Below are 27,502 nucleotides of genomic sequence, written 5' to 3'. Positions count from 1 at the left end.
TTGGAGGCTCTTTGCTGGGCCAGTTATTCCTCTGTGCCAGCAGCTGAGCACCAGTTCTGCCAAAACTAACAGGAAACATCATCCTGCACCGCTGGATTATCAACAAGTAACACTGACCAAGTCAGGAGATTAAAAAGGATGCAGAGGATAGTCAGCCATCTCCTAAACACGGGACTTGTGTTTGACACCAGTCTTTGAACTGCTGTGAGACCGTTGTTTCCTTCATTCGTTTTTCAGCTTTTTTTCCAAAACTCCTTGGTCGAAAGGTGTAAAACATTAAAAGTACTGGGTTAAAGTTAGAAAAGCATCATGTTTAGGAAATAAAATACACTTTTGGGGGAAAAACTTGGCCAATAAGACCAGGAGCTCCTGACCTGTCTCATACATTTCAGTAAGACCTCGGGAAATTGTACCAAAAAGGGCAAAACATGTCTCCTTTAAAAGACCAATAAGAGCTACATCTCAGACTCTACAGGCCTCAGTTAACTTGTTAAATGTGTCAGTGGGTCGGTGTGAAAACTCAACATCTAGGATGTTATTTCCAGCTTCTACGTTTAACTGAAATAGAAAATCTGAGAATTACGACAATGTAGGTAGAGCTATTTTACGACAGTAAAATATTTGGCAGTGCCTAAGTGCCTTTAGCACAGACAGGAGGGTGGAGGCGAGAGGAGACAATGAGGCTGATACCAGAGCAACCAGATGAGCCTCCAGCGTCCACCTGTCCTGATAGTCCCTCACAAGCAGCTGTCTGTTGTTAGCACGTTAAGCTTTGATTGGTCTGGGCTGGTCTGTGGCATTATTTATAACCCTTCACCCTTGCTGTTTCCTCTCATAGCTTGTTTTCACCATGACAGCTGCTGGGTTCTTCCTGAGGTATAAGCACAAGCTGCCTTTTACAGTTTTTGTTTGATTGATTGGAAACATTAGTTAATATTACATTCTTACTCTTTGCTGTACATAATTTCAGGGTTTCCCTCTTTGCCTTGTTGACTGCTGCTACATGGGGTTTTCCCACTAAAGGTGTGCTATCATCTGTAGTGATAAAACATTACATGCTTGCTTGAATGAGCTTCTGCTAAACTTGTTCTCATGCACCCAGGTTCAAAATCAGCAGGCCAGAGCAGCAGCGGCACAAGAGCTGCAGGTAATTTTGGCTCTTACCAGGGAGCAGCCGCTGGCCGCCCGGTGACCGTGCCCTACACTGCTTCCAGTGACGTTTATATGGCGACACCTGTGCAAGCCTCTGGTCTAAGTCAACCTGTTCTTCAGGCAGACCCAAGACTCAGCGGCTATGGCTCATTTGTGCCAACGCAACTGGTTGCCCAAGCTCCCGGCCTTGTCCAAGCTCCCGGTTTTGTCCAAGCTCCTGGCCTTGTCCAAGGTGCTCTTCAGGCAGACCCAAGATTCAGCAGCTCTGGCTCCGTTGTGCCCGTGCAAATGGCTGTGCAAGCTTCTGGTGTCCCACAGGCTGTTCAGACGGGTCCAGCATTGAGCAGCTTGAGCTCTGGCCTGCCTGCAACAGGATACTCTACTGTCACTTATGTGCCTGTTGACGTAGGATCTGACGCTGGCGCTCTGCAACCTGGAGCTGCCCAATCTGGACCACAAGGTAAATCTTCTGCTTGGAGTGTAGATGGCCCAAAATATGTTTGGAAGCCTAAAGGTGTCTGTGTGTTTTCATGTAGTCACTAGCAAATCTTGCTTAGTTAAGAATATGTTAAGACTCTGTGCTATCAGAACTTCTGCTGTGAAAAGGACTAATTGTGAAATGTCTCCACACAGAAACCCAGTGGGCTATTGCTCCCTCAGTCTTTGAGGATGCGTCAGCCCAAGCCCTCAGCCTCACTGACGTTCTCCCTGCAGCCCCTCTGTCACCACCTGGCCCTGTCCTCCAGTCAGGGGAGACCTCCAGTGTCACCAAGGAAGCTGAACTCGGGAATTACCAGCAGCAGACGGAGGAGTTCGGCTACCCGGATGACCGCCAAGGGTCTGGACCGGGATCCGCAACCGTACTGGTGCCACGCTTTGGTGTGGGTGGATCTCCTGACTTTGACTACAGGCTTTTGTATGGCTTGTACCCCTCTGGAACCTACAGCACCTTCAGCCAGCAGCATGAGAAGGGCAAAGACTACTTTCAGGACGTCCACTACTTGAAGGAGCATATTACTGACAGCCATGGTTCTGGGCAGCAGAAAAAGTTCTTCCCAAGTGCCCGCTAGAGCTGAACATGATGTGCAGAGGGTATGTTGGGAGTGGTACCTGCAAATGTCTTTATCTCAATGCTCTAACTAATCTGGTTCTGTTTCAGATTGGAAAGCTGAATCCAACGGCACAAGATTCTTTTTAGTCTTTGAATAAAATCTTGTCAAATGATCTCGCTTCAGAATGATTGACTAAGGGAAACAATGTCCTGTGTACACCATCTGGGTTCAAGGCAAATGGCAGGCATCACCTGTCATATTTGACTCGGACATTCTGCTTTCGGTTTCAAACATGGCTTCTCAAAGCTCTGCATCTTGAGAGGAATTGCTATGGAAGTGTTAAATAGTTGCTCAATTGACTAGCGATCAGCTACAGCATCCTTTACAGCCATTTCTCTACACCTGTACATGGCAGCCAGACACAACCCCTTCTATAGGTTGCAGAGTGCACGGTAGCCAACCTGAAGGCTTGCCAAACAAACGTTGTGCTTGAAATACTTTGCTGGATACTCCTTAAATATTCTCCTACAGTTGAGCCACAGCCAGTGCTGTCTTCAGCAGTCTTGTCATATGATGACCTTGTCTGGGTAGTTTTTTTTTTTTTTTTTTTTTTTTTAATGAACATGATTTCTATTGTCTCTGGGTATCCATATACTAGGGCTGTCAAATGATTTCATATGCCTTCTAAAATGTTTTCAGACATCTGTATTAGCACATGTCAATGACACATGCGCATCTGGGGGCTTTCAAACTGCCAGGCAACAGCACTTTACGTCAATAACGGGACAAACTGACTTCACTACTTGTATAGGTGGTTTATTCAAGTTTAAACATTTAACAATTTGTTTCATGTTATGCCAAGTCCATTTAGTTGAACATAAAGAATTAACGTCATGTTGCTATTGGAATGATAAGCTAACTGTAGCTCGTATACAATTTGGTCTCGGCTCAAATTTTTCCATCAACTGACAAATCAGTATTGCCAGGTGGTGCTTTATATATTTTGGGGGGTTTAAAATCACTTTCTCTGTGCCTGCAGTTGTTGGGTTCTGAACTTTCTACCATCGTCATGTGAATAAACTTTCAGCAGTGACATTTGCCAGTGTGACTCCTGTGTCCATCTCATGCAGTGGCTGCGCAGATGTTTTTCCACATTCGATATTAATTTTCACCTTCGTCTGTTTTTATAAACTATTTGAATTTAGAATATTCTTTGACAACCCTACCCTGTACCACTCCTGAAGTAATAAATGCATGGAGCAGTTTTACTGCATCACTGAGACAGGATGTTCCTGATTTTAACAATATTACAAAGGTGAAAGAAGGCAGTCCTAGAAACCTGTTTTATGTGCATTGAATGATAAATTCGGGTCAAAAATAACTCCAAGGTTCCTCACTGGAACTATCTTACCATCCATTTACTTTACTCAATGTATCCAGTTTAGGGTAGTGGAAGCCTTTAGCCCAGTGATACTATTTTTTCCCACAAGAGCCACATTGGCAGAGCAACATCAAGGGAAGAGCAACTTTTATGACAACATACTAAGTCCCCTTTTGCAAATATGCATTTCTACATATAAAACATCCCACAAAAGAAACAACACAGCCAATACATTTTCAATTAAGACCGCATTTACCTGAATACTGGAATCCTTAATACTCAATACTGGAAGCTGGCATGCATGTCCTTGACTTTCTTCATGTTGTATTTGTAGTTTGTTGCAATCATAGTGAGACATTCAAGATGAGCATGGTTTAGTCCTTTTTTTAATTAAAAACAGACCCATTGTGCCTGCATCTCGCTAATGGAGCTAGCGTGCACTGCGGTCAAGTTTGACGGTGGTTTAAGCGGGCTGCGTTGCCAGGTTTAACAGAGCCCCCTTTAGGAAACACCATTAAGCCTTAATAAAAATACTTCATACTGTGCAGTATATCTCCAGTCCATCACTCAGCAAAAGGTCTAATAATTTCCACACTTCCATTCACTGGGACTCTGCTAGAACTGTTTGGAGACCTTTTCTAGAGGGCCGTATCACAGAGCCTACTGTGGGAGAGTACTTTGAAAGTTTGATTGTGCCAACTATTGCTAATTTAATAGCAAGTGATCTGAATCGAAGGAGTTAAAAGATATTTTGCAAAATGATCATGTAGCTTTGCACTCGAGGGAATTTGAAAATGCATCGTCCACATGTGGTAGAATCAAGAAAACAAAAGCAGGACATATTTAAGTCTTGTGTAGGATGAAAACCAACATGGGAAGATGTGATGCCATGTTAAGGAACGAGTGGTGTTGAGAGAAGATTTGTGCTGTAACTCATCTGAGGCTGCAGCTGACTTTATATTGGTGCTCTACCTGCTCTAATTACACTCATAAATCTCACCTGGGACCCAGTCAGATCGTGCTGCATTCAATTCAGCTCTGAAAATGAACACTTCTGACATTTAAAAAGGTTTGTTGCAACATGTGAGGAATGAACATGGGATGTTTTAAAGAAGGTGAATTACGCTTGGTCAGATACGGTGTTAAACATCTGGACCAAAGTCCTGCAGATCACTGTGGGCCCCTAATCTCTGGCTGGGGAGTGTGAGGGGAGTGACAGAGATTTGGTCTGAAGGACTCCAGGTCATAACCTCGGTTCTAATACGTCACAAAGACGTCACAGTCATGAAATTGGGGTCCAGCACATCACTTGTCCACTTCACTAGTGGGAGCTGCTAGTTGGGTTTCAAGGGGAAAAAAGTGAGCTCAGCGTGACATAAGACTGGAGTCTTAGTAAGTTAACCTGCTGAGTTCTGGAAATAACTCTAACATAATGCTGACTCCTTGGCAGGAATAAGGAGCTCTGCAGCTCTCTCATCCAGAGGATCTAGAAGCATGGATGTGTTTGGAACATAGCAGAGGGTGTATTCTTCCTAAAGTCACGCTAACTGCCTTCTGCGCACTCTGAGATGTTTAAAGCTCAGATTAATATCTGAGCTGAGATGTAGAAACGTGAGACAACATGATGCAGAGCTGCTCTTTTATTAAGTGATATGGAGGAGATCTTAGATTTATTTCAGATGAACTTGATTAAACAGGACATAACGGAGGTTAAATGTTTAAAGCACCTTGTGCCTTCATTTTGTTCATATCTGGAAGTGTTTCTCAAATTTGTCTTGATGATTTCTGTGGATTTCCATCATTCCTCCTGAAAACTTGTTGCCTTGTGAGAACAACCAAAGACTCCCACAGACTCCCTGTGACACAGCAAACTTCCAACATGGGAAATGTGACATTTGAGCACTTTATAGTCTGTAGGCGACTGTTTTCTGTTCTTTGTACTGTGGAGGCTTTACCAGCCATCAGTGAGGTGGAACTGTACTGAAAATACACTGAAGTTAAAGTTACATTTTTAACTCATTTAAAAGGGAAAATATGTCTGTTTGAATAATGCTCTTTTTTAATATGGGTCTAAGTTTCTGAGAAAGTATTTTTTACTGTAAAATGTTGACTGTCACACCTGAACTTCATATTTATTTATGTAAATGAGAATATTTATATCTGCAGGTTGTTTTAATTCTGAAAACTAACATTTGTTACAGTAGTTCACATCATCTGTCCTCATAATTACTTTCATAAAATCACACAAAGACCAGACTTTATCATGTTCATATTTAAACTGCAACCTGCAGGTTAACAATGTGAGTGACTGAAAGTGTGGGAACAAGTCCACAGAAGTTTTTCTTTTAATTATGTCGACTATGTGCAAGTATATGTCCAGGTAAGACATCTGATTCTCACATATAGATGGAACATTTGATGTTGCATTAGGCCCAGTATTAATCAGACATGTTTGTTCATGTTCCAGACAGGATAGTGAATGCTTTTGTGCACAGTCCACTGTGTGGTTGTACAGCTCACGACTTAACTGAATATATTCCAACACCTGGCTCGCCTTCTTGCATCCAAATGTAGAACAAAATAGATGCTTGCCCAAACTTACTCCAGGTAGTGAGTAAGTGAGCCTATAAATTTTGTTCCCAAGCCACTAAAAGTAGCTGCCACATCTTTTGATATGTGTAGCACAAGCACAAAGAGTACAAGATCTTTGCAACCACATAGGATAGTTATGAAGCCATCCTCGGTCATGGACTTGCAGAAACTACTGTCCAGGTTTCACATGGCCCCAGCATCTGATGGGTCTGCCCTTACCCAGAGCTGTAGGGTGAGGATTGCTACAGAGTGGAAAGGTTTCCCCCTCAGCACAATATGCAGCAGTGGAATCTTCTGATAGAGCTCAAGGCCACACCTTTACCCACTGCTGTCAGAGAGCTGCAGTTGGCTTTTCAGCCATTTTTAGTTGGGAATGCAATCCAAGCTGAAGTCATCAAGACCATCACAAGCTCACCTTTGATCAGATACTGTCCTTAAGTTAATGCCAACACCTTATTTATAGGATTAAGTCATGTCAACCTGTCAGGCCCTCAACTATCCCCTCCAACCCACAACTGGATGACCCAGAGACAGCTAGGAGCCATTTGATGGAGCAACAAGGTATTCAAGTTAAAGCCATTTATTCAAGCGGCAGCAGCAGCGATGCCTCTAGAATATGCAGATCTGCAAGACAAAGAAAGTCAGTCACCTAGCAGCAGCTACAGAGAGCACACATGCAGAGTAAAATGAGCCTCACCAGAAAGATCCTCAGAAGCCGCTCTGAACTGGAACCTTGTGCTGAGATGTTTTGCCGTGGTCTGGCTCAGATTCTGTTGGGCTGTAGCGGAACTGGCTGAACAGCACACGCTTCTGGTTGTAGCGGGACCGAGATTTGTAAGCGTAGACTTGATCCTCGTCGGTCACAGGAGTGAAGACTGGCTCGTCCTCGCCGCTGGTGTCAGATGAAAGGCTCCAGCTCCCATCTTCAAACTGGTAATTGCTGCCAGGAGCTCCAGACTGACCTCCCTGAGCACCATGCTGCTGTGCTGCAGAACCACTGGTTCCAGCTGCTTTCTGATACGTTGGCTTAGATAGAGCTTGTCCATAAACTGAATACATGGGTGAGAAAACGGAGAATAAAGATCAGCCTTCCATTTACACCCAGAGTCAATTTAAACTGCTTTTAGTTGTTGAGCTTTGATTGGGATCAGCTTACCGCTTTGTGCAGGAATGCAGGTGATGCTTCCAAGCAGCACACAAGAAATCCACAAAACCCTGCAGAAACAGGGACATCTCATATGAAGTTCTGAGTACATTTAGAGACCAGTGGGGTCCAACCACCACCTCCCCTTAACATGCCCACTCCTGTTGAGCTTAACTGCATATTCATAGTGTAATGCTGCGACCAAATGAGGTTCTGCTTGCCTCAGACATTTAAGGCAGCAGAGGTTCAGTGCCACCACTTAGAAGCACTGGGATAGACTAGAAGTTACTCACCTCATTCTGCTGCAATATAATTAAAGCCTGCCTGGGACCTGCTGCTGCCAAACTGCACTAACACAAAGTTCAGAGCCCTGTGACACTAACCTGAAGCTGCAGGAGCTGCTTTCATATGATCCTCAGTGCAGAGGGAACTGATTGCTCAGCGGTAACAGCTGCTGCTGAAAGGTGCAAGGCTGCAGTTAACTGGCAACAATGGACTAACATATGGAGCATCTCAGTGTTATGTCCATAAATAGATAATAATCAGGAACTCTTGTGAGTATTATGTATTTTATTTACATGTATAAATGTTATATTATAAATATAAATGATCAAATATTCTGAACTGCTGATATTCGTGATAATAATAACAATAACAATGGTAGCTGCTCTCAATACGTGAAATCTCTCTCATAGTTCATTATTATAGGCTAATTGATGAATAAACATCCTGCTGCTGAATATGTGTTTAAAAATAAATAAATCAGAAGGAAAGCTGCAGAAGAAAGTCTTCTAACAGCTGTCTCTCTGTGTTTATTGGCATACAGCACGGTTAGTGAGATCCAGATCCATGTGGGCACTCAGGACGGATTTAAATAGCGACTCTGAATGGACGGTAAACCCGCACTGAAGGCCCAGTGAGCCAAAGCACGGCCGCCACTGAAACATATATTTGAAACCTGTCAATATGTTAACTTTGCGTGTTTCCCTCTGTAACTGATGTTATATGTAAAACAGAGCACATGGTCAATTAGCTTTTTAAAAATCTTTATTTTAAAGAAAACGATCAAAACAAGAGTTTTTCTGGAAGAGATTTAAATAAGTTCTGAATATGCACAGAAGAGAGGTTACATTTGAGTCTATTTTCTTTGTACAAAACTTAAAGGGGACATATTATGCAAAACTCACTTTTTCCAGGTCTTTGTGTTCATATTTGGGCCTCTACTGTTCCTTTAAACACTCCAAACGCGAAAAAAACCCATCCATCCATTTTCTGTAGGTCAGTAGAAAGACTTTGGTGTCAAGAAAAAAATGCTGCTGTGAGCCATTTGGATGGCTCCCTTATAGTGACGTCGCAATAAGGGAATTTGCATCTACCTGTCGAGTCCCCACCCACTCCCCACCCTCTACACATTAGTTGAAGATCCGCCATCGTGCATCGAGCATACATGGCTACGAAAGGAAAATCACACATGAAGTGTTGTGTTGTTGGCTGCACCACATGTTTTCTCAACAGCGGGACCTTGCGCTGCTGCCGCCGCGGTCACCTGTGTAATAGATAGATAGATAGATAGATAGATAGATAGATACTTTATTGATCCCGAAGGAGATTAAAGCATCCAGTAGCAAGACATAATAAAGCAATACAATTATAAACAATCTAATAAAAAAAAACAGTTTAAAAATACACTCAGAAAATAAAGTACAGAATTGTACATTTAGGGGTACGATGGCTTGTCACTGGGGCAGTACCCTCTGAAGGATAGTTTTGTACCCTTATACTGAAGTAGCCTGACACAGACTGTCTATTGTACCCCAGCATGTAGAAAAAAAGGTACATATATGTACCTTTTACCACTTGAGTACATACAGACCCGTCGCCAGAGCTCAGTCTTAAGGGGGGCTTATGAAATCCAACAGGGGGGCACTACTATTATTAGCTTATTTTTGATTATTTTACTATTCTCATAGCCCTAATCCTTCACAATAATCATTATATTAAACATAGCCGGACCAGCGTGCGCTCTCTCTCTCTCTCTCTCACACACACACGCGGGCGCGCACACACGTACAAATAACGTATTAGATCACACGCAGCATCTCGAACTAAACAAACAAAAAAACACCACGGCGGGTGCATTTCAAAGCAACCAACAGAGGGGTAGCTACCCATTGCCAACACACACACACAGAGATACACACACGCACACGCCGCCACCACCACTCAGTGTGCATGACGTATTAGATGACGAGCAGCATCTCAAACTAAACAAAAAAGACACCACGGCGGGTGCATTCCAAAGCAACCAACAGAGGCATAGTAGCAATAGTACCAATTGCCATCACACACACACACACTAAAAAAAATGGACTTTTTTTACTTTGAGTAGAGTGGCAGTGCTGTCCTCTCGGTTGTCCACCCAGTGTCAGTAGAGCTGTATGCGGCGTTTGTCCGAGCCACTCGGACTTGAACTTGTGTGTAAGGTCCTTTTCAAAAGCAAGCTGAATCAGCTGGGCCTTGCGTCTGTGTAGCATACTGCGTCGATGCTCTGAGAAAACACTTTTGAGAGTGTAAAACGAGTTTTCACACATTGCTGTGGAAGCTGGAACTAGTACTGCTAGCATCTAGCACGCTGGCAAAGCCAGCAGTATCGCCACGTAACGGCAGTTGATTCACCACTAAAAACTCCAGCATATCTATTATGGCTGACATGTAGTATCTGTTGCGAGCCAGCTGTTCTGAATTTAAAAGAGTGAAAATCTCTTTGCCGGTCTCTTTGCGCTTTTCTGAATCTCGCCACATCGCTTCACATACTAAATGTTCCTTGGAAGCTGCATGCTTGTTTAAGCCTTTGCCAGTTTCGATAGCATGTTTCCAATCACTAAATCCTTTCAGAGAGAAGGTTGTGTCTGACGATACAGATTTGAATCTTCTGCAAGCGTAACAAAAGGCTGCGTCCTTTTCAACGGAATACTCGAGCCAATCCCTGTTCACATACCAGCTAGAGAAAAATGAACGTCTTTTCAAACCAAAAGATCTCACGGGGTATTTTTTCAACTAAACCTGATTGGGTTTATCCGTGCCGAGGTCATTCACAGATCCATCAGTGGGGGCAGCTACAATAGTTTACCTGCTAGTGCTAGGCTCCTCTTCGTGGTCGCTGCAGGTCCGGCTGACACCGTCAGGATCCACGGAGGAAGAAATTGGTCCAGGGGTTTCTTTGCCAACGACGGCATCATGTCTTGGTTTATCCAAAGTTACCGATGTTGGGGCTTTAAACCAGTTACGTATATCCATATTTAGAAAAGCACTAAAACTAGCATGTCTGCTCGCAAAAACTCACACTTCATTTCCCTCCACAAATGCGTTAACTGATTGTTGCTGGGCAACACTGACAAATTACATACGTAGACAAACTTTCCAACAAATTCACACGGTTATAATATACTTATTGTCTTAATGATTATGCAACACTACGTTTTAACCCAAAACAAGTACAATAAAATGAAATTGGGATTTTATTTATCTATTTATTTATTTGAGATCTGTGACTGTGATCTGGCTTGCTTGGGTGGGCCAGGGCGAGCCCAATCGTATCAGTGGGCGGGCCCGGCCCCCCAGGGCCCGCCCATGGCGACGGGTGTGGATTTAGGACACTACACGGTTAGCCCTCCCGTCTTAAAAACTAAACAGACGTTCGGAGGCTGAATTATATAATCCAGGACGGCCAATCGCTTCCCGTGTCTTGCCCCGAACAATTGCGCGTGAGTCCTGCCAAAACTGTCGTGGAAATTTTGTCTTAACTCCCTATTAAGATTTTGCTTACCTTCCTATTGCATCTGATGAGAAGTGAAATAGAGACTTTCAATGTTTCTGCTGGCCGGCCACGTGTTTATTTTCTTCTGCAAAAGAGGTCAGTCCTCACCAGTCAGCGTTCATGGTGAGAAAAGAACCAGAACAAGGGGAATCAAAAGCATTTATACAGGGGGAAGGGGCTTTGTTCTTTCAGGTGTGTATTATTCAAACTGTCTCCTTGCCACACCCCCTGGGGGAAAGTCTCGCACTTTGGGGAGATGCAGAATCCGGAGACAATGGTCATTTAAATGATTATTGTCTATGTGTTAATCAAAAGACGAATGGTCTGTAGATATTGGATTTACAACAAGGTGTCATCTAAGAGACAAAAGGTTAGCAGACATCGAATTTACCATAACAGGTGTTTCTGTAAGTTTATCACACCAGCTGGTGAAATGATATGAGTCCCTCTACAGTTGTTGGAGATATCAGCTGAGATTCAAACTAAAAGACACATTTTGTGTCTGAAACTGTGAGAGACTGTTCAGGTGGGACTGAAAGCAGATTCAGAGGGTTGTGATGTATGTTTTTCCACCCAAATGATCTGATAACTGTCAGAGATGCAGCAGTGCTATGAAATCCACTTTAGAAGCTGCAGTTATTGGACACAATGAAAGCTGAGCATCTCTGTGGCTCAGAGGAAAACTGAGCAGCAAATGTTGTCAGTCTAAAGCTGAAATACTAAAGAATACTGCTCCTTATGTGGAACAAACCAAACTCCAGAGAAGCTGGAAGCACCACTGCGACTGAACTTGTGACATCATCACAGTTTACGCAACTTCCTCCAACATCTATGTCTCTTGAGGCCTTTACAAAATATATTTCTGACGCTGATTTTTCTGATGAAGTGCTTTGTTTTATTGCCACTTAAATGAAGCAAACAATGCCCTTGTTGTTTAAACTGCACCAGCGTTGATTTATCTCTGTAATGTCTTGTGTTCTGTTCTGGGTGTTCATTCATTACAGATTGTCCAAATAGTGAAATCTAAGTGAAAAGAAGCCCTGATATAAAGCAGAGCTATTCATGATAAATGCTCTTAACCTGTTGTAGTTTCAGTGAATGTGATCAACACTCTGCAACTGGTGTATTTAAGGTGATTTCTATAGTTTCTATAGAATTATTCTATAGTTTATATAACTGACAAATGAGGATATAACGATGCGGCTAACAGCAAAGCTAACAATAAGCTACATAGAAGGAAAAGCATCAGCCAGGCTCTGTCAGAGGTGACAGTGTAGAAACAGAGTGCAGGCATAGAGGGAAGTACAGGTTAAATGAGAGATTACATTTCTACACCTGAACAGGGACTTGAACCCTGGACCCTCAGATTAAAAGTCTGATGCTCTACCAACTGAGCTATCCAGGCCCTATGAGAGTGTGTCTGAGTGACAGCTGACATCTGAAACACTTCCTGAGTCCAAAGCTGTGACGCTGTTTTCTGAACAAACGCCTGGTTGATGTGAACTTGTGTTGCAGCCACTGAGCATAAAGAAGAAGGCCTTCATGGAGGGAAACAGGGAGTTAAGGAGGAGTGTGAAGAAAAAAGGAAGAGAGCAAGTCGGTGGGAAACTATCTGCAGCAGAACAGTGTGAGGGATGTGTGGTCAGGAATGGAAAAGCTCACAGGCTTTGGGATAATGTGGGATCAGACAGATGGAAGAGTTCAGACAAACTCAGCATGCTGCTGCCTCCTGCTACAGACCTCACATCCTCCATGTACCAACAGCTTCCCTGTCACACCTCAGCACATCTACATGAAACTATCACATCTATAGGAAAATAAACTATCGCCTCATCTGGATACAAACAAAAGAGATGATTGTGGATTTTAGGAGGAGCAGCAGGCAGCTGAACAGCGTCTCCATCCTCGGTGAAGAGGTGGTTGAGGATTACAGATACCTGAGGGTTCACCTGGACAGCAGACTGGACTGGAAATGCAACACTGAGGCCGTCTACAAGATGGGACATTCAGTAAACTATTCCTATAACTGTATGTATGCTAACTGAGTTGGCATGGGTTGGTGCACTAAACACATGTTACAGAGTTTAATATTTCTGCATCTTTTAGTAAAAACAGGAAAGAATGAGTGTATATTTCCAGCCAAATTCCCAATAAAGCTGCTCTCATCCACATATTTTTCTGTTTCTTCTGTCAGACGGCTAAACTGAAAATCAGCCCATTAAGACTACGTGTCAACTCGTGGTCACTTAAAGCATGTCCAGACTGTCGCTCTGCTCTAATAAAATCCTGATTTCGTTCTGAATGTCCATGATCAAGATAAAAATGTGTAACATACAGAACAAAAAGCATCCATCTCCAGCTGAAAACATGAAACCTGCAGACTACACATAAAATGTTCCACTGGGGACACCGACCCAAGTTGGTTATTAGGAGGAAATTTAATAAATATCCTCAAAACCAGTTTTCCTCAGTGTGCAGACTTCAGGTTTTTGTTTTAAGTTTTGAACAAAGAAAATAGACTCAAATGTAACCTCTCTTCTATGCATATTCAGAACTTATTTAAATCTCTTCCAGAAAAACTCTTGTTTTGATCGTTTTCTTTAAAATAAAGATTTTTAAAAAGCTAATTGACCATGTGCTTTGTTTTACATATAACATCACCAGCCGCCACTGGAAGCCATGCCTGTTCACTAGTGTTCCGGAAGCCAAAGAATGAGGTAAGTTTTCCCTAATTTTGTTGCTAGCGGAAAGAGTTTGTGGAGTCGCAACAAATTGAGTCAGAAGTGGGATTGTAACACACTCCTGTGGGAGAGCATGGATAAATAGAAGCATCGTAAATGAATATGCAAGAAGAAACTAAAAAAGATTCAACTAGCAATGCAGAGGTGTGAAGTCACATACCACAGATCCTCTCAGCTGGAATTGATCAATGATGCAATCTGGTGTCATTTCACAAGTGACTAGCCTACTCAACTCATCTTCTTTCCAGAACGCAACCATGACAGCACACACCTGAAGGTTCCACCGAGATTTGAACTCGGATCACTGGATTCAGAGTCCAGAGTGCTGACCTTTACACCATGGAACCCCTTCCACAGTCAATTTACGCTCTCAGTCATGCAAATGCTTGACAATGAAAGGGTTTTAGCAAAGTGTTTTTTTGTCAATTCTTCAGTGATACTCTTACAGCTTGTATTCTCAGAATTAGCACGACAATCAAGCAACACATTCTATATCTTTGCTGGTCAAAGGTTAGAATCCGCCTGTCAAGCGGAGGAACAGGGTTCGATTCCTTGACGGAAGGCTGCCATTTTCGCTCAGCAGCTAGGGATTCGCCAAAGTCCGTTTCACACCATAGCATCAGAAAATCTTTTGAAAACCTGCAAAAATTGACTTTACATGTCAAGAATAGCAGATGAGGCTCCCCTCCTATCCATAATTATGAATATGTTGATGTTGCTATCATTAACGTGCAGTCATACATCTTCACACAAGGATGAAATAAATAAAGGAGGAGCAAGTAATGTTTCCGCCCAGTTTCAAACTGAGGACCTTTCACGTGTGAACTATCTGTGGCTCCTCTGCTCGGCTTTGTGATCAGTGGATACAAGCCTCTACCGTATAACGCAGCCAAGAAATCACAAGTTTGTTTAGGAGTATGTACCTTTAAGAGGTCAGTGTTGAAATCACCACAGATCACAAGTGTTTTATTATCTGCTATAATTGTCTGTTTCAACGCTTCAGTCTTGTGCCTCTTGTTTAAAACTTAATAACAATTGCAGGCTTGGATTTGTTATCCTTTCATGCAAAAGTGCAGCAAGCTGATATCTGTTGATTTTCAAGATGAATGTTCTTATTTGCCTTGAAGTGAACCACTTGTTCATGTATATCCACCATTCAACAGTGTTGGTCTAGTTACTTTTAAAAAGTAATTAGCTTAATTACTAGTTACTGCTCCCAAAAAGTAATTGAGTTAGTAACTCAGTTACCACATTGTAAAAGTAATTTGTTACTCAGCAAAGTAACTCTGGCGTTATTTTTTGTGTTCTATAACGCTGTTATGTTCTATAACATCTTTAACATCAAATATGTTTATATTAACTGATTGTTCATAAGGCACTTTATCTGGAGAGTGGGTGGCTCTGGTCTTATCTGGCTCTTTGCTAGAGGCCTTTTAGGCCAGAGGATGTGAGCTCTTAGGATTACCATGACCTGGATGAGTGAGAATCTTCATCAACATGCTGTGTGTGCTGATGCTAACTGTAAAGATGTGAAGCTCAGACAGGAGAGCTGCTTGTTGTATGAGGACACAGTGTGTGTCTTATATGGAGGTGGAAGCCTGGCTCAAATATAGAAATCATTTCTTTGTATGTTACTGATTTAAATGTGTCCTCTCAGTGGCTGTGAAGTACTGTCAGTAATACTGAGCGGGACTCTGCATTGATGGAGATGTGTTTCCCTCTGGTGGCGAATAGTGGAACTGCATGATGTCAGTTTGATGAAGCGTTCAACTAAAGGAGGAAGTGAAAGTCTTCCAGTGGTTCCTGCAGAATCCTGACTCACTGGATGGTTTCCTGCCATGAAAAAGCTCCGTCTGCAGAAGACGAGCAGAACGGAGCCAGCGGGCCTGATGCTGCAGATGTGCTGAACACCACAGATGCAATGGTTGGGACAAAGATGGTTGGAGAGAAGACACAGAGGAGTGAAGGCCAGCTGTAGAAAGAAAAGCACCTCCAGGTCTGCTGTCTGATGCTGATATCAGTGAAAATGGGCTTCTTCTTCTCCTGTCTGATGGTGTGCTCAGTAATTTCAGTGATACATCCCTCAGGTTCAGCCTTGGTTGGTCTGGTGAACACCTTTACTTTCTCTCACAGCCTGCTGTGTTTTTCACTGACTGATTCCATCTGAGTTATGAAGGCAAAACAGGAAACTATGAAAAGATGAGAAAAACATCTGGATTGGACTGATGTGTGTGTGTCCCGTTACTTTAGAAAGCCTGAACTTATAAAGGTTCCTATGGTGACAATGTGTTCTGATAGTGTTGTATGAGTTTTATAAACTCTGAGGTGTCAAACAGAAGCTGTGAACATTACAAGTGTCGCTGCTGCCTCCAGAACCACTTCCGCTACACCGGCTTCAGGAGCCAGTAGGAACTTTGTCCGTCTCTGACGTCATAAGTAATAACCAATGGGAGAGCAGCTGAGCGTTTGGAACAAGCCCCGCCCCCTCACTGTCTGCTTCTGCCGGGGTGAAGCACAGAGATAAATCCTCGTTCCCTCTGTTAAAGACACCTTTATGCCCACTGAATACAGTCTGAGGAGAACTCTGAAATGTTTCAGCTCACAGGAAAGTTGTCCACAAGAACAAACACATGAGGCTTCATGTTTTTAAGCGTAATTTTCTTTCTGAGGGTTCACTCCTCAACCCCAAAAAACTGATTCAACACGCCTAAAAAGACACATATTGACAGATTCGCACTTGCTGAATAAATACCTCCAAAATGAAGCGTCGTTCCAGATCAATTCCCACCTCTCTCCATCTGTGGCGAGATAAACAATAAGCTCATTTGAATCCAAATAAGCTGTCCTTGGAGCAGGAAAATAACATTAGTCTCCATGTGCAGCCGGCTGCAACACCTGCTAAAGAAATATTCAATAACTCCGCTCTAATGAGTCTTAATGCCACTAAAATCACTGCAGACATCAACGGCCTCCTGTTGGTTCCACAAACACAGCTTGTGCTTCATTTGGTGCGTGTGTGAGTGTGAGTATGTTGTTCTGAACAATTTACCAACATCTGCATTACAGACTGTGGTGTCACCTCAGGAGACTCTGATATCCTGCTGCTTATACTACAACAGGTGTGTGCAGCAGGAACAGGGAAAGGATGGATGAGATCTTTATGATGTGATGGAGGTTGGAGCTTCAACAAGAAGATGAGAAAAGTCTATATATTTCTACATTTATTTTCTTCATCTTTGACAGATCTGTCCTTTTTGTGGCAGTTCAGTAAAAATATGGAGTTTCTGCAGTCCGAGAGGCCAAACTGACACCATGCAGTTTATATTTACACCACAAGAGGGCGCCATAAATGAAGAGTCTCCTTCCGTCCCAGTTCCAGCAGATATTAGTTACATTAGATCTGAACTGAACATGGATCAGAAACATTTATTCAGTCCTGATCATCAGTGTTTGTCCAGTTATGGTAACAAAGACAAACTGGACACATGTGGCACCATTAAAGATGATTTACAGCCCTTAAATGAACTCTCCGTCTCCTCTGTAACTGATGAGTTCAACATGTTGAAGAGCTGTTTGAACCAACTCTGAACTCATTCATTCATTCATTCATTCATTCATTCATTCATTCATCCATTCATTCCTATCGTCTCACACTTTGATGGAAACGTGTCGCACAAAGAAAAGTGATCATTCATTTCTTTAGATCTAAAATAATCAGTGTTGATAATCTGAGGCTCTTTTGTACAAATCTAACATGTTTTTAATCCTGTAAATGATGTGATCATGTGACCGGCACTAAATCAGCTGTCTTCAGATCAGAGGTTATCGTTTTATTTGAATAAAATACTTTATAAAGAATCATTTCAGATGTAGAATATCTAAGTTACACATAGAGCAGAGAGACCTCGATAAAATGACAAACTGACTTTTCAACAACATTTCTTCTTCTTTTGTGGAGACTCAGAATGTGTCCAAAGTTTTGGTGGACTTTCTTTAAAAAGTGATCCATCAGCTATATTCCATCAGCTATATTCCACATCTGCTGAATACAGAAAGTTTGGACGTGTTTGTGGCTGCTGCTGCTGTCCCAGCCATGATGTGTCCACACTGGGTGTTGTGTTCAGAAAGAGGCATGCACATGCACATGCACATGCACATGCACATGCACATGCACATGCACATGCACATGCACATGCACATGCACATGCTAAAACAAGGGCACGGATAGAAATGACCTTTGGTCAAATTAAATACAGGTTCATTGCTTAAAGTTCTCAGGCACCATGGCTGACTTCTGACAGCCATCTTAAATTAATAGTATACTTCATATTTTATACATTTTGTCTTGTGGACAACTTTTCAGGCTCAAGTCTTTTCTTCGTTGAGTCCCTGCAGGTTCTAGTGCCTGAAAGGACTCAGTTTCTCCTGACACAGTGAGGGACCTGTACGGGGACACATATTTCCTTTGATCCTTATTGTTGGGACCTTTGAGTTAGAACTTCTTTTCATAATTTAGCATTGACACAGTAGCAGTTTAAGTCAGAGCAAGTGTAAGAAGGCTAAATGGACAGAGATGATTTATAACTTTCCACACGTTAGGTCATGGCACCCCACTGTGAATATAAATGTAAAAAACACATTTCTAACACGTTGCATGAACCGTACAATAATGACAAGTTTGAGTTCAAGTTGTGTTGAATTGTTTAATTATTATTACATGTTTCTCAAGCTGTGGAGAGAAACCAGAATTAAATACAGTTCACAACATGAAATTCTCCTTTATCTGAATTTATACATCCCTCTCCAGTTTCATAATCTCTAGCTTGATCTTTTTTATTTTCAGTTTCTTGTATTCCATATCTCGTTTGGCGCTCTCTTTATTGGACAAACACATGTCTTCAAAGGCAACTTACCACTCTGAAATATTTTCCTGTACTTTACCTTCACCTGCTGCCAGGTACGCTTTTGGCTGTTAAGATTGCTCCTGTTGAGATGTAACAGTGAAAAATTAATATCTGGGTCACACACACAGGATAATATGGTCACAAAGTATGATGATGCGTGTCGATTATTGGGTTATTAATAAAGTGAGCAGGGCCAGTATATGTGTGCTGTACATCTCATACAGAGACAATTCAGCATGCTTTATGTAAACACATTATAACACAAAGAGGAGAGCATAAATACATGAGGACAGTAAAATAAATGTCTAACAATTGACAATGGTATGAAACTTTCATAACTTATTTAGTCTGTCAGCAGTTGTTTGCCATGCCGTTTCTTCGCTTTATTGATCACAGCTGTATTACCATTTCTGGTGATGAACTTTTAAAATCCTCATGCAGCTCCATAAGCATTATTTGTTCAGCTGCCGAAAAAATAAAAGCTCTTGTCTTGCTCTCCTTTTCTGCCATCTCTGTTTTTCCACAATCCACTCGTCAGGGCTTCTTACGTTCCTCGTGCACTCGCACTTAGCCAGGCTATGTAAGCCTCGCTTGGATTAGCCTCACTGAGATGCAGCTGAGCTGGCTTCATGGAACGACGTGAGGCTTAATTGGAAGATGGTGTCAGTTCAAGCGACGCTTTCCGGCTACAGCCTGGCTTTCTTTAGCTACTTTCTAGGAATACCCCCCTTGAGTGCCTATGAAAGGTGCCTATATATAAAATGTATTATTATTATTATTAATTCTGATGTGCGATGAGGCAGTTCTCCTGCAACATTAAGCTCTTTTCCACTAGTACTTACTCACAACCACCTCAATGTGGGTGGAGTCGTTATAGCAAGGAGGTCCAAAAGTCCTGTGATGTCAGTCTTATGTGACACAAACATGACACAACAATTTAGGACATCGAGGCAAAGGTTTACCTGCTGCTTGGTCTATGTCTTTGCGTCTAGCAATCCACCTCGTTGACGATCACAGAATACATAAAATCCAACTGTTGCTGTTGCCGGTTCTTGTTAAGGAGTGGCTTTCATGACTCATCCAGTGACATCACTCCCTGGCCAATCAGTGGCCTGCAGTCTGTAGATGTCACATTTTCGGCTCAACTCAACTCGACCCCGACCGAGTAGGTGCTAAAAATGTACCACCTGGTGCCAGGTGGTATTACCTCATGGAAAACCCTAACAGCTGAGTGGGATCCAGTCGAGTGGAGTAGGTAGAGGTTGAAAAGGGAGGAATGTGTTCTGATGTCATTCTAAATCTCTGAAAGTTGACTTAGGCTTGTTTTATCTCGTCTTTTTTTTCGGAAGGCATGTTTTATAACATGTGATTAGCCCGGCTAGCTCAGTCGGTAGAGCATGACACTCTTAATCTTAGGGTCGTGGGTTCGAGCCCCACGTTGGGCGTAGCAGTTTTAGTAATCAACAGATGTTTGATCCAGCACTTAAAGTCAAAGTTCAGCTCTGTTACCACCATCACAGCGTCCTCAGTGGTGCCTCTTTGAATGATCACAAACCTCCTGAAATGCACAAAATGAATCAAAAACATTCAAACTTGCGCAAGAGCATTAAGTTTACCTTTCTTTGGGCTCATGTCATTTCTGTATTCCCTTTTTGCTCAAGTATGATCATTCACTTTAAAACAAAATAAGAAAAATCTGAATAACGACCCATGGCCTCTGGCCCTCTCTTGCCTTCATTACTCATCCAGTGACATCACTCCCTGGCCAATCAGTGGCCTGCAGTCTGTAGACGTCACATTTTCGGCTCGACTCAACTCGAATCCCTGCCGTGTAGGTGCTAAAAATGTACCTGCTACCAGCTGTTACTCCCTCATGGAAAACCCTAAAACCTGAGTCGAATATAGTCAAGTGGAGTAGCGTTTTGCATTTTGGTTCACGTTTGTCGTATTTTACAGTCACAGAAGTAATGGTGTCAGGATGGCCGAGCGGTCTAAGGCGCCAGACTCAAGGCTTCATTCCTTCCTTACCCCAGGGACTTCTGGTCTCCCAAAGGAGACGTGGGTTCAAATCCCACTCCTGACATTAATTTCATGCTTAAATCTTACTTGCATATTAGAAGACCATGAAGAAAGCCATGTCAGGCCATGGTGAAAAAGGGCATTTATCTCTGAAGACGGGCCTTCAGTTCCTCCCATTAACATACACAATTCTGATGTGCGATGAGGCAGTTCTCCTGCAACATTAAGCTCTTTTCCACTAGTACTTACTCACAACCACCTCAATGTGGGTGGGGTCGTTATAGCAAGGAGGTCCAAAAGTCCTGTGATGTCAGTTTTATGTGACACAAACATGACACAACAATTTAGGACATCGAGGCAAAGGTATACCTGCTGCTTGGTCTATGTCTTTGCGTCTAGCAATCCACCTCGTTGACGATCACAGAATACATAAAATCCAACTGTTGCTGTTGCCGGTTCTTGTTAAGGAGTGGCTTTCATGACTCATCCAGTGACATCACTCCCTGGCCAATCAGTGGCCTGCAGTCTGTAGATGTCACATTTTCGGCTCAACTCAACTCGACCCCGACCGAGTAGGTGCTAAAAATGTACCACCTGGTGCCAGGTGGTATTACCTCATGGAAAACCCTAACAGCTGAGTGGGATCCAGTCGAGTGGAGTAGGTAGAGGTTGAAAAGGGAGGAATGTGTTCTGATGTCATTCTAAATCTCAGAAAGTTGACTTAGGCTTGTTTTATCTTTTTTTTTCGGAAGGCATGTTTTATCACATGTGAATAGCCCGGCTAGCTCAGTCGGTAGAGCATGAGACTCTTAATCTTAATCTTAAAAGCCACAGGTTCCTCTCTCAGTGACAGTCAGCCAGACTCCACCTGATCTGTACAAAGAAGAGAAGCAAACAGTCGAAATGAGCTACTTTTTTTGTACTTTACGTTCAACAGACACTGAGGGTGGGGGTATTTCAACATGCATTCACTTCTTTTATATTACATTTAGCAGACGCTTTTACAAATTAGGATAATTAGGATATGATGACAGACAGTCATCATTGAAAAAAATAAACGTGCACAATCGGCCTCCTATAATGCAATCTATGCAATTTCCAAGTATAGAATCGAGTGTAGGAGCGAGTGAAATTAAAGAATTCCCGATTTCCATGTCTTTTTTTAAAATTTAAAGAAAAAAAAATTTAATTTTAAAACATTTTTTTTTTTTTTTTTTCCCGGTTTGGAATGTCTCGCGGACCGGTACTGATTTAAGAGATCAGTATTTAACAACTTTGTTGCACAAGGCTGGGTGGCCTCTCGCGGCCCAGTTTCCCTTTTTAAATAAACATTCCAGTCATTCGTATTGAATGTTGACAACGTGGTTGAACATCAAACATTTAGATGCAAACCTTGAAGACGTAGAACGTTTCAAACTGGATGTTTCAGCTGTTGTCTCGAAGCAAGTTCATCAACAGTTTCAAGTTCTCTGCCCGACTGATGTACTTAGAAGGTTTTGGATCAACATCAAATGAATCCCTGGAGTCAAAAGAACCACCACTTTTATTATGGGTTGTCCAACAGATAATGGTGAGAATATAGAGGGGGATGGCCACTATATAACGCTGTTTTCACGTAGTTGTTAGCTGCTCACTGGTGTGAACTGTGAACCTGAACGAGTGTGTACAAGTATAGCAGATTTTCAGCTTCCAACATGAGAAGCCTGGACAGAAATGTTTGTTTTGATTTAAAAACCTCTTTACTCCATGACCCTTTCTCTTAGTGCAGAATTAGAACCCCAGAATGTTCTAATTTATTCGCTGAGCCCCCTGTGACATCACACAGAACCCCCCTTAATGTACAGAATACGGAACCCGTGGCAGTCGGATCCTTACCAGACCGGTGCAGAGTAACACCTGTTTCAGTAGTTTGTGAAAGCCTTTAACTAACTTCCACACTGTTGATATACAGCTTGCAGACAGCCATTGCATCTCTCAGTGTTGAATGAAGATGATGCCCTTCAGTGATGATGACATAACGTGAGTACAACCAACTGCTCGATGCTGTAAATTGTCTCTTTGGGTCTTAAAATTCTTTTGGGTCTATCATAAAGGAACATAAACTCGAGAGTGATATTACAGTTCTTAAATGGTGCGCCTATGACTCAGAGTTTACACCTAATAAGTTGGACTCTAGATTCAAAGATTGGATAGCTAAGGGTATAACAGCCTTATGCAGGGTAATGAAAGATGGAAAAATGCTCAGTTTTGAAACGCTTAAAAGGACACGTTTATTAGAAAAACAAGACTTCTATGGATATCTGCAGCTGCGACACTACGTTGATACGAAGATGAAAAATGTAACAAAGACTGGCACATGTTTGATTGAACTGTTTACAAAAGTCTATAATTCAGAAACTATTGATAGAACTGTTTCATGCTTATATAAGAGTCTGTCGAATTTGAAATCACATTCAACTTCATATATTAAAACAAAATGGGAGAAGGAAGGAGGAATAATTATATCTGAAGAAGAATGGACAACAATATGGAGGTATCAATGGATGTGTACCAGCTCACAGAAGTGGAGGGAGTTTGGCTGGAAAAGCCTGATTAGGTGCTTTATTACACCCTCCCAGAAATCTCACTATGACAATAACTCCTCAGTCTGCTGGAGGAACTGTGGAAATCAAAATGCAAACCATTATCACATTTTCTGGGACTGCCCGGTCATGAAGGACTATTGGAAAAAGATACACAACGCCCTACAGGACATCTTCAAATGTGAAATACCCCTTGACATTAAGACTATGTTTTTCGGACACATACCTGAGGGATGGCTGAAAAGAGATAAGCACCTCATAAATATCCTGCTAATGGCTTGCAAAAAGAATATCACCAGGAAATGGCTCTCACAAGAGAGCCCAACTGTCAACATCTGGATGGACATCACAATGGGCATATATAAAATGGAGAGAATAACAGCATTTGTTCATTTTAAACTGGAGAAATTCACCTCATACTGGGAAAACTGGGTCAACTATGTCACGCCCCATAGGCCTGATTTTATTTTTACAAATCAATAACTATGCCATATAAAAAGGATCACTCCCCACTTTGTACATATTCTTGTGTGTTTTTGTTGCTGTTTGGTTCTTTTTTTTTGTTATCGTTTAGACATAAAATAAAAATATCACTTTGGCATTTAGGACAGACAAGAGATGCAAGATGTATGCACATGTACCGGATGTGAATGTTTGTTTCTGAATGACAATAAAAAAATAATCATTCTTTTGGGTGGGCATTGATGACAGATAAGCCACAGAAATGTATCACTGCAGTAATGGACAACTGTCGGCCCCGTTAAAGTACATTACAATAATTTGTCTGAAATCACTAAATTCATGGCATTTACCATTTATCATTATCTAAAATGTTCTTTCTTAAATGGTCTTTCTGTTTCCAGCTGTTAGTCTGGGTCTTGAGGTCCGTCAGTCTCCCTCTGATCTCATCAGAAATCCTGGTGCCAAAATGCAGATTTTCTGCAGCCACAGTAAAAGTGACTACAGAGTGATGCTCTGCTACCAGCAGTCACCTGGAGACACAGCTATGAAACTCATTGGATATTTGAACTACAAAGCTGTCACAATGGAAGACAAATATAAAGATGGTTTCAGTCTCGCTGGAGATTTGGGTGGAGACGCAGCAAAGAATGGATCTGTGCACATCCCAGATGCAGGAGTGAATTACAGTGCAGTTTACTACTGTGCAGCACCAGAAGCACAATGACACAAATCCCCTCTGAACTCTACAAAAACTGCACACAAGTTTTTTTCTGCAGGCTCCCAAAGCAGCTGCTATGTGGTTGCCTTTCAGCTTGATGCATTCGCAGCACACTTCTGTAACACTGTTTCTGTACACTTTAACTTGGTGTCTCACTTTAGCACGATTTATACATCCAGGAAGGCAATCTACAGCAGCAAGAATATGTGAAGCCACTCCCTCCTTCCACTTCATCAGTTACAGTGATGGTGTTTCTGCATCCTCTTCATTCCTCTTTAAACCTCACTCATCTCATTTGAGCCTTAACACAAGTATAGATGCTGAGACTTTTCTGACTGTATCAACATCTGCAAAACTCTGTGAAACATAGTTTTATGTGTTTTGTTTTTTAAAGGCTTTTAAACAAATCATCTGTGCTGCACGAGATGCACAATGACACAAATCCCCTCTGAACGCTACAAAAACTGAACACGACTTCAGTGGTTTTGAATGAAAATGAAAAAAACTGCTCTGGGACACCTGCTGAAGATCTCACTACACAAGGCAGCACTTTATACACATGATGATGCTGAGGACTGAAAGGAGAAGAAGTTCTCTTCTCTTTTAATTCATAATCAGAATTTCATCTTGTTCTTTTTTATTTGCACACAGAAGAGTTGTTGGAGCTTCTGTAACACAATGTGACTTTGACTCCTGCAGGTCTAACTGACGGGAGTGATGTGACCCAGACTCTTCTGCTGTGGAAGAACGAGGGTCAGTCTGCCACGATGAACTGCAGCCACACTAAGGATGCTGCTTACTTCCTGATGTACTGGTACCAACAGCTGCCAGGGGAGGGGATGAGGCAGATAGTTTTCACCACTCCATCTCCTCCACATGGATATGAAAGCAGCTTCAGTGAGGACAAATTTCCAGCAGAGAAGAAGGATGCTCAGACTGGATCTCTGACAGTAAAGAAGCTGCAGCCTCAGGACAGCGGAGTGTATTTCTGTGCTGTGAGCCAACACAGTGATGCAGGTGACTCAAAGAGCTGCACAAAAACCCAGCTGTTGGTCACATGGCAAACTGAGGAAATCACTGTCTTTATCTATCTGTAGGGGGAGTTCTAGACCTCTTTGTGCTCAAGGCAGGAGTCAAAATCAGACAATCTGTGAGTCAGATTACAAAAGCAAGCGATTGGGGAAACATTGAGTCTAGGAACACTGTAAGAAGCATTAATAACTTGAATGTGATGTGGGCTGCCATGGGTAGCCAGTGGAATTCAGTGAGCAGTGGAGTGGCATTTGCTATTTTGATGTTGACCAGGTTCTGTACCATGTGTAGGTGTTTCCCTGTGCATGCTGAGACGCCTGCTGGAGTAGAACTGCAACAGTCCAGGTGAGAGATGACCATGGGCCGTACCACTAAATCAAGCACAGCCTCATTTTTCCAGGGTTTCTCACCATGTTTGTTGGAAAATAGTTGAATTGGAATTTTTTATCAGATGTTCCACTGGACAAATGATTATCTGGCCTATGACCAAGAGATCAGTGTCAAAGAGTTTTAGTTGAAGGTGGAGTTCCTTCATCAATGTGGTGATGTCAGAGAGACAAGCTGAGGTTTGTGCTGTAATCGTGTTGTTATGGGTCAAGATTGAGTGTGACAGTTGGTGTAAGCGCCATTTATTATTGTTTAGTTAGTTGCATTAATTTGTGCTGATGTTGTTGGAGGAATAAGTTCACGTATGCTTTGAATTTAGAGCCATCTGTGTTTCCGTTGACGTTGAATGCAGTTTACGTAGAAAGCGCAGGAAGTGAAGTTTTTTGTTGTTAACCATGTGTAAAAAATAAATGAGAAGATGGCGGAGCAACACAGTCGTTTTACCGTCTGTGTCGGCACACAGCCAGCTCAACGAGTAACGTGGTCTCATGTCATTTCTCAAGAGTGGTTAAAAGAGTAAGAAACAAAGAAAGAAGAAAAGAACGTAAGATAGCCACTACATTAAGTAAAACGACTTGCTCAGCAATACGACCGTAACGTCGCCATGATGTCCCAAGTCCGAACACGAGACAAGAATATGGATCCAGATAAGTGAAAGTACACGAACATTGAAGACGGAAATTAGACGACAAGCATGTTGGGTCTTCAGAAGATGACACTTATGGAGAAAGCCATTCAGTGCTTTGTGTCATAGACCGTTTCATGAACACTTGTTGAATTAGACGCGTAAACAATATGGCAGACGACGGCGCTGCGACGAGATCAAGAACAGAGCTGCGGCAGCAGTAACGACCGCAAAAGGGAACCAAAGCCCACGGAAAGGGGGCTAGAAGAGCTAATTAGCAGATTTATAAATACAAGAAGAGCAAAACTATCACAGTTAACATAAAAAATGAATAAAATTAATGGACTAATGAAAGCCAATGAGAGTCCAGATGTTGTCGATGAACATTTGAATGAATACTCAAAACTTTTGAGAGAGTTTGGTCATGCAAATGACGGTGTACTCAGACTGTTGCCTGATGATGAAAAGAATGCAGATCAAACATTTTGGTTCAAACCAAAGGATGAACAATTCAACAAATTTATTAATGAAGTTGAAGAATGGATCTGTGCATCACGGCCACAGCATCAAGAAGAAGTGAGCCCAGATGACAGCGCATCTGTGGTTGCTACACCAGCTCCAAATGGTTGCTCCATATGGAACAAGGTATAACGGCTGCCCATTTCTTGAGACCATCCAGATCATCTAGATCAGCCAGATCCTCAAGATCTTCCAGATCTTCCAGATCATCAGGATTGTCAGGATTGTCCATCTCATCTATACGTCAGAGGGAACAAGCAGAACACGCCGCCTGACTTGCACAAGCAGCATCCCTGAAACAGAAAGAGGCATTGGAACTTGAAGAGTGCAAGTTAAAGGCAAAGAAAGATCAGCTTGAAATCGAGACAGCAATTG

The 27,502-nt window shown here is 42.3% G+C and overlaps 4 non-coding genes across 4 annotated transcripts; 2 read left to right on the top strand and 2 right to left on the bottom strand.

Moving 5' to 3' along the window:
* Window positions 1-12,470: 12,470 nt before the first annotated feature.
* trnak-uuu (transfer RNA lysine (anticodon UUU)) lies at window positions 12,471-12,543 on the bottom strand. Its single transcript has one exon. It is a non-coding gene; the product is annotated as a tRNA-Lys (tRNA).
* Window positions 12,544-14,154: 1,611 nt separating this feature from the next.
* Window positions 14,155-14,226, bottom strand: trnaq-cug (transfer RNA glutamine (anticodon CUG)). The gene has a single exon. It is a non-coding gene; the product is annotated as a tRNA-Gln (tRNA).
* A 5,929-nt stretch (window positions 14,227-20,155) lies between these two features.
* On the top strand, window positions 20,156-20,228 carry trnak-cuu (transfer RNA lysine (anticodon CUU)). The gene has a single exon. It is a non-coding gene; the product is annotated as a tRNA-Lys (tRNA).
* Window positions 20,229-20,755: 527 nt separating this feature from the next.
* On the top strand, window positions 20,756-20,866 carry trnal-caa (transfer RNA leucine (anticodon CAA)). The gene is made up of 2 exons: window positions 20,756-20,793; window positions 20,821-20,866. It is a non-coding gene; the product is annotated as a tRNA-Leu (tRNA).
* The last annotated feature ends 6,636 nt before the right edge of the window (window positions 20,867-27,502 follow it).

This window comes from Odontesthes bonariensis, chromosome 11 (genome assembly GCF_027942865.1).
Source record: "Odontesthes bonariensis isolate fOdoBon6 chromosome 11, fOdoBon6.hap1, whole genome shotgun sequence".
Taxonomy (NCBI): Eukaryota; Metazoa; Chordata; class Actinopteri; order Atheriniformes; family Atherinopsidae; genus Odontesthes; species Odontesthes bonariensis.
This window is presented reverse-complemented; position numbering and strand designations above follow the sequence as displayed.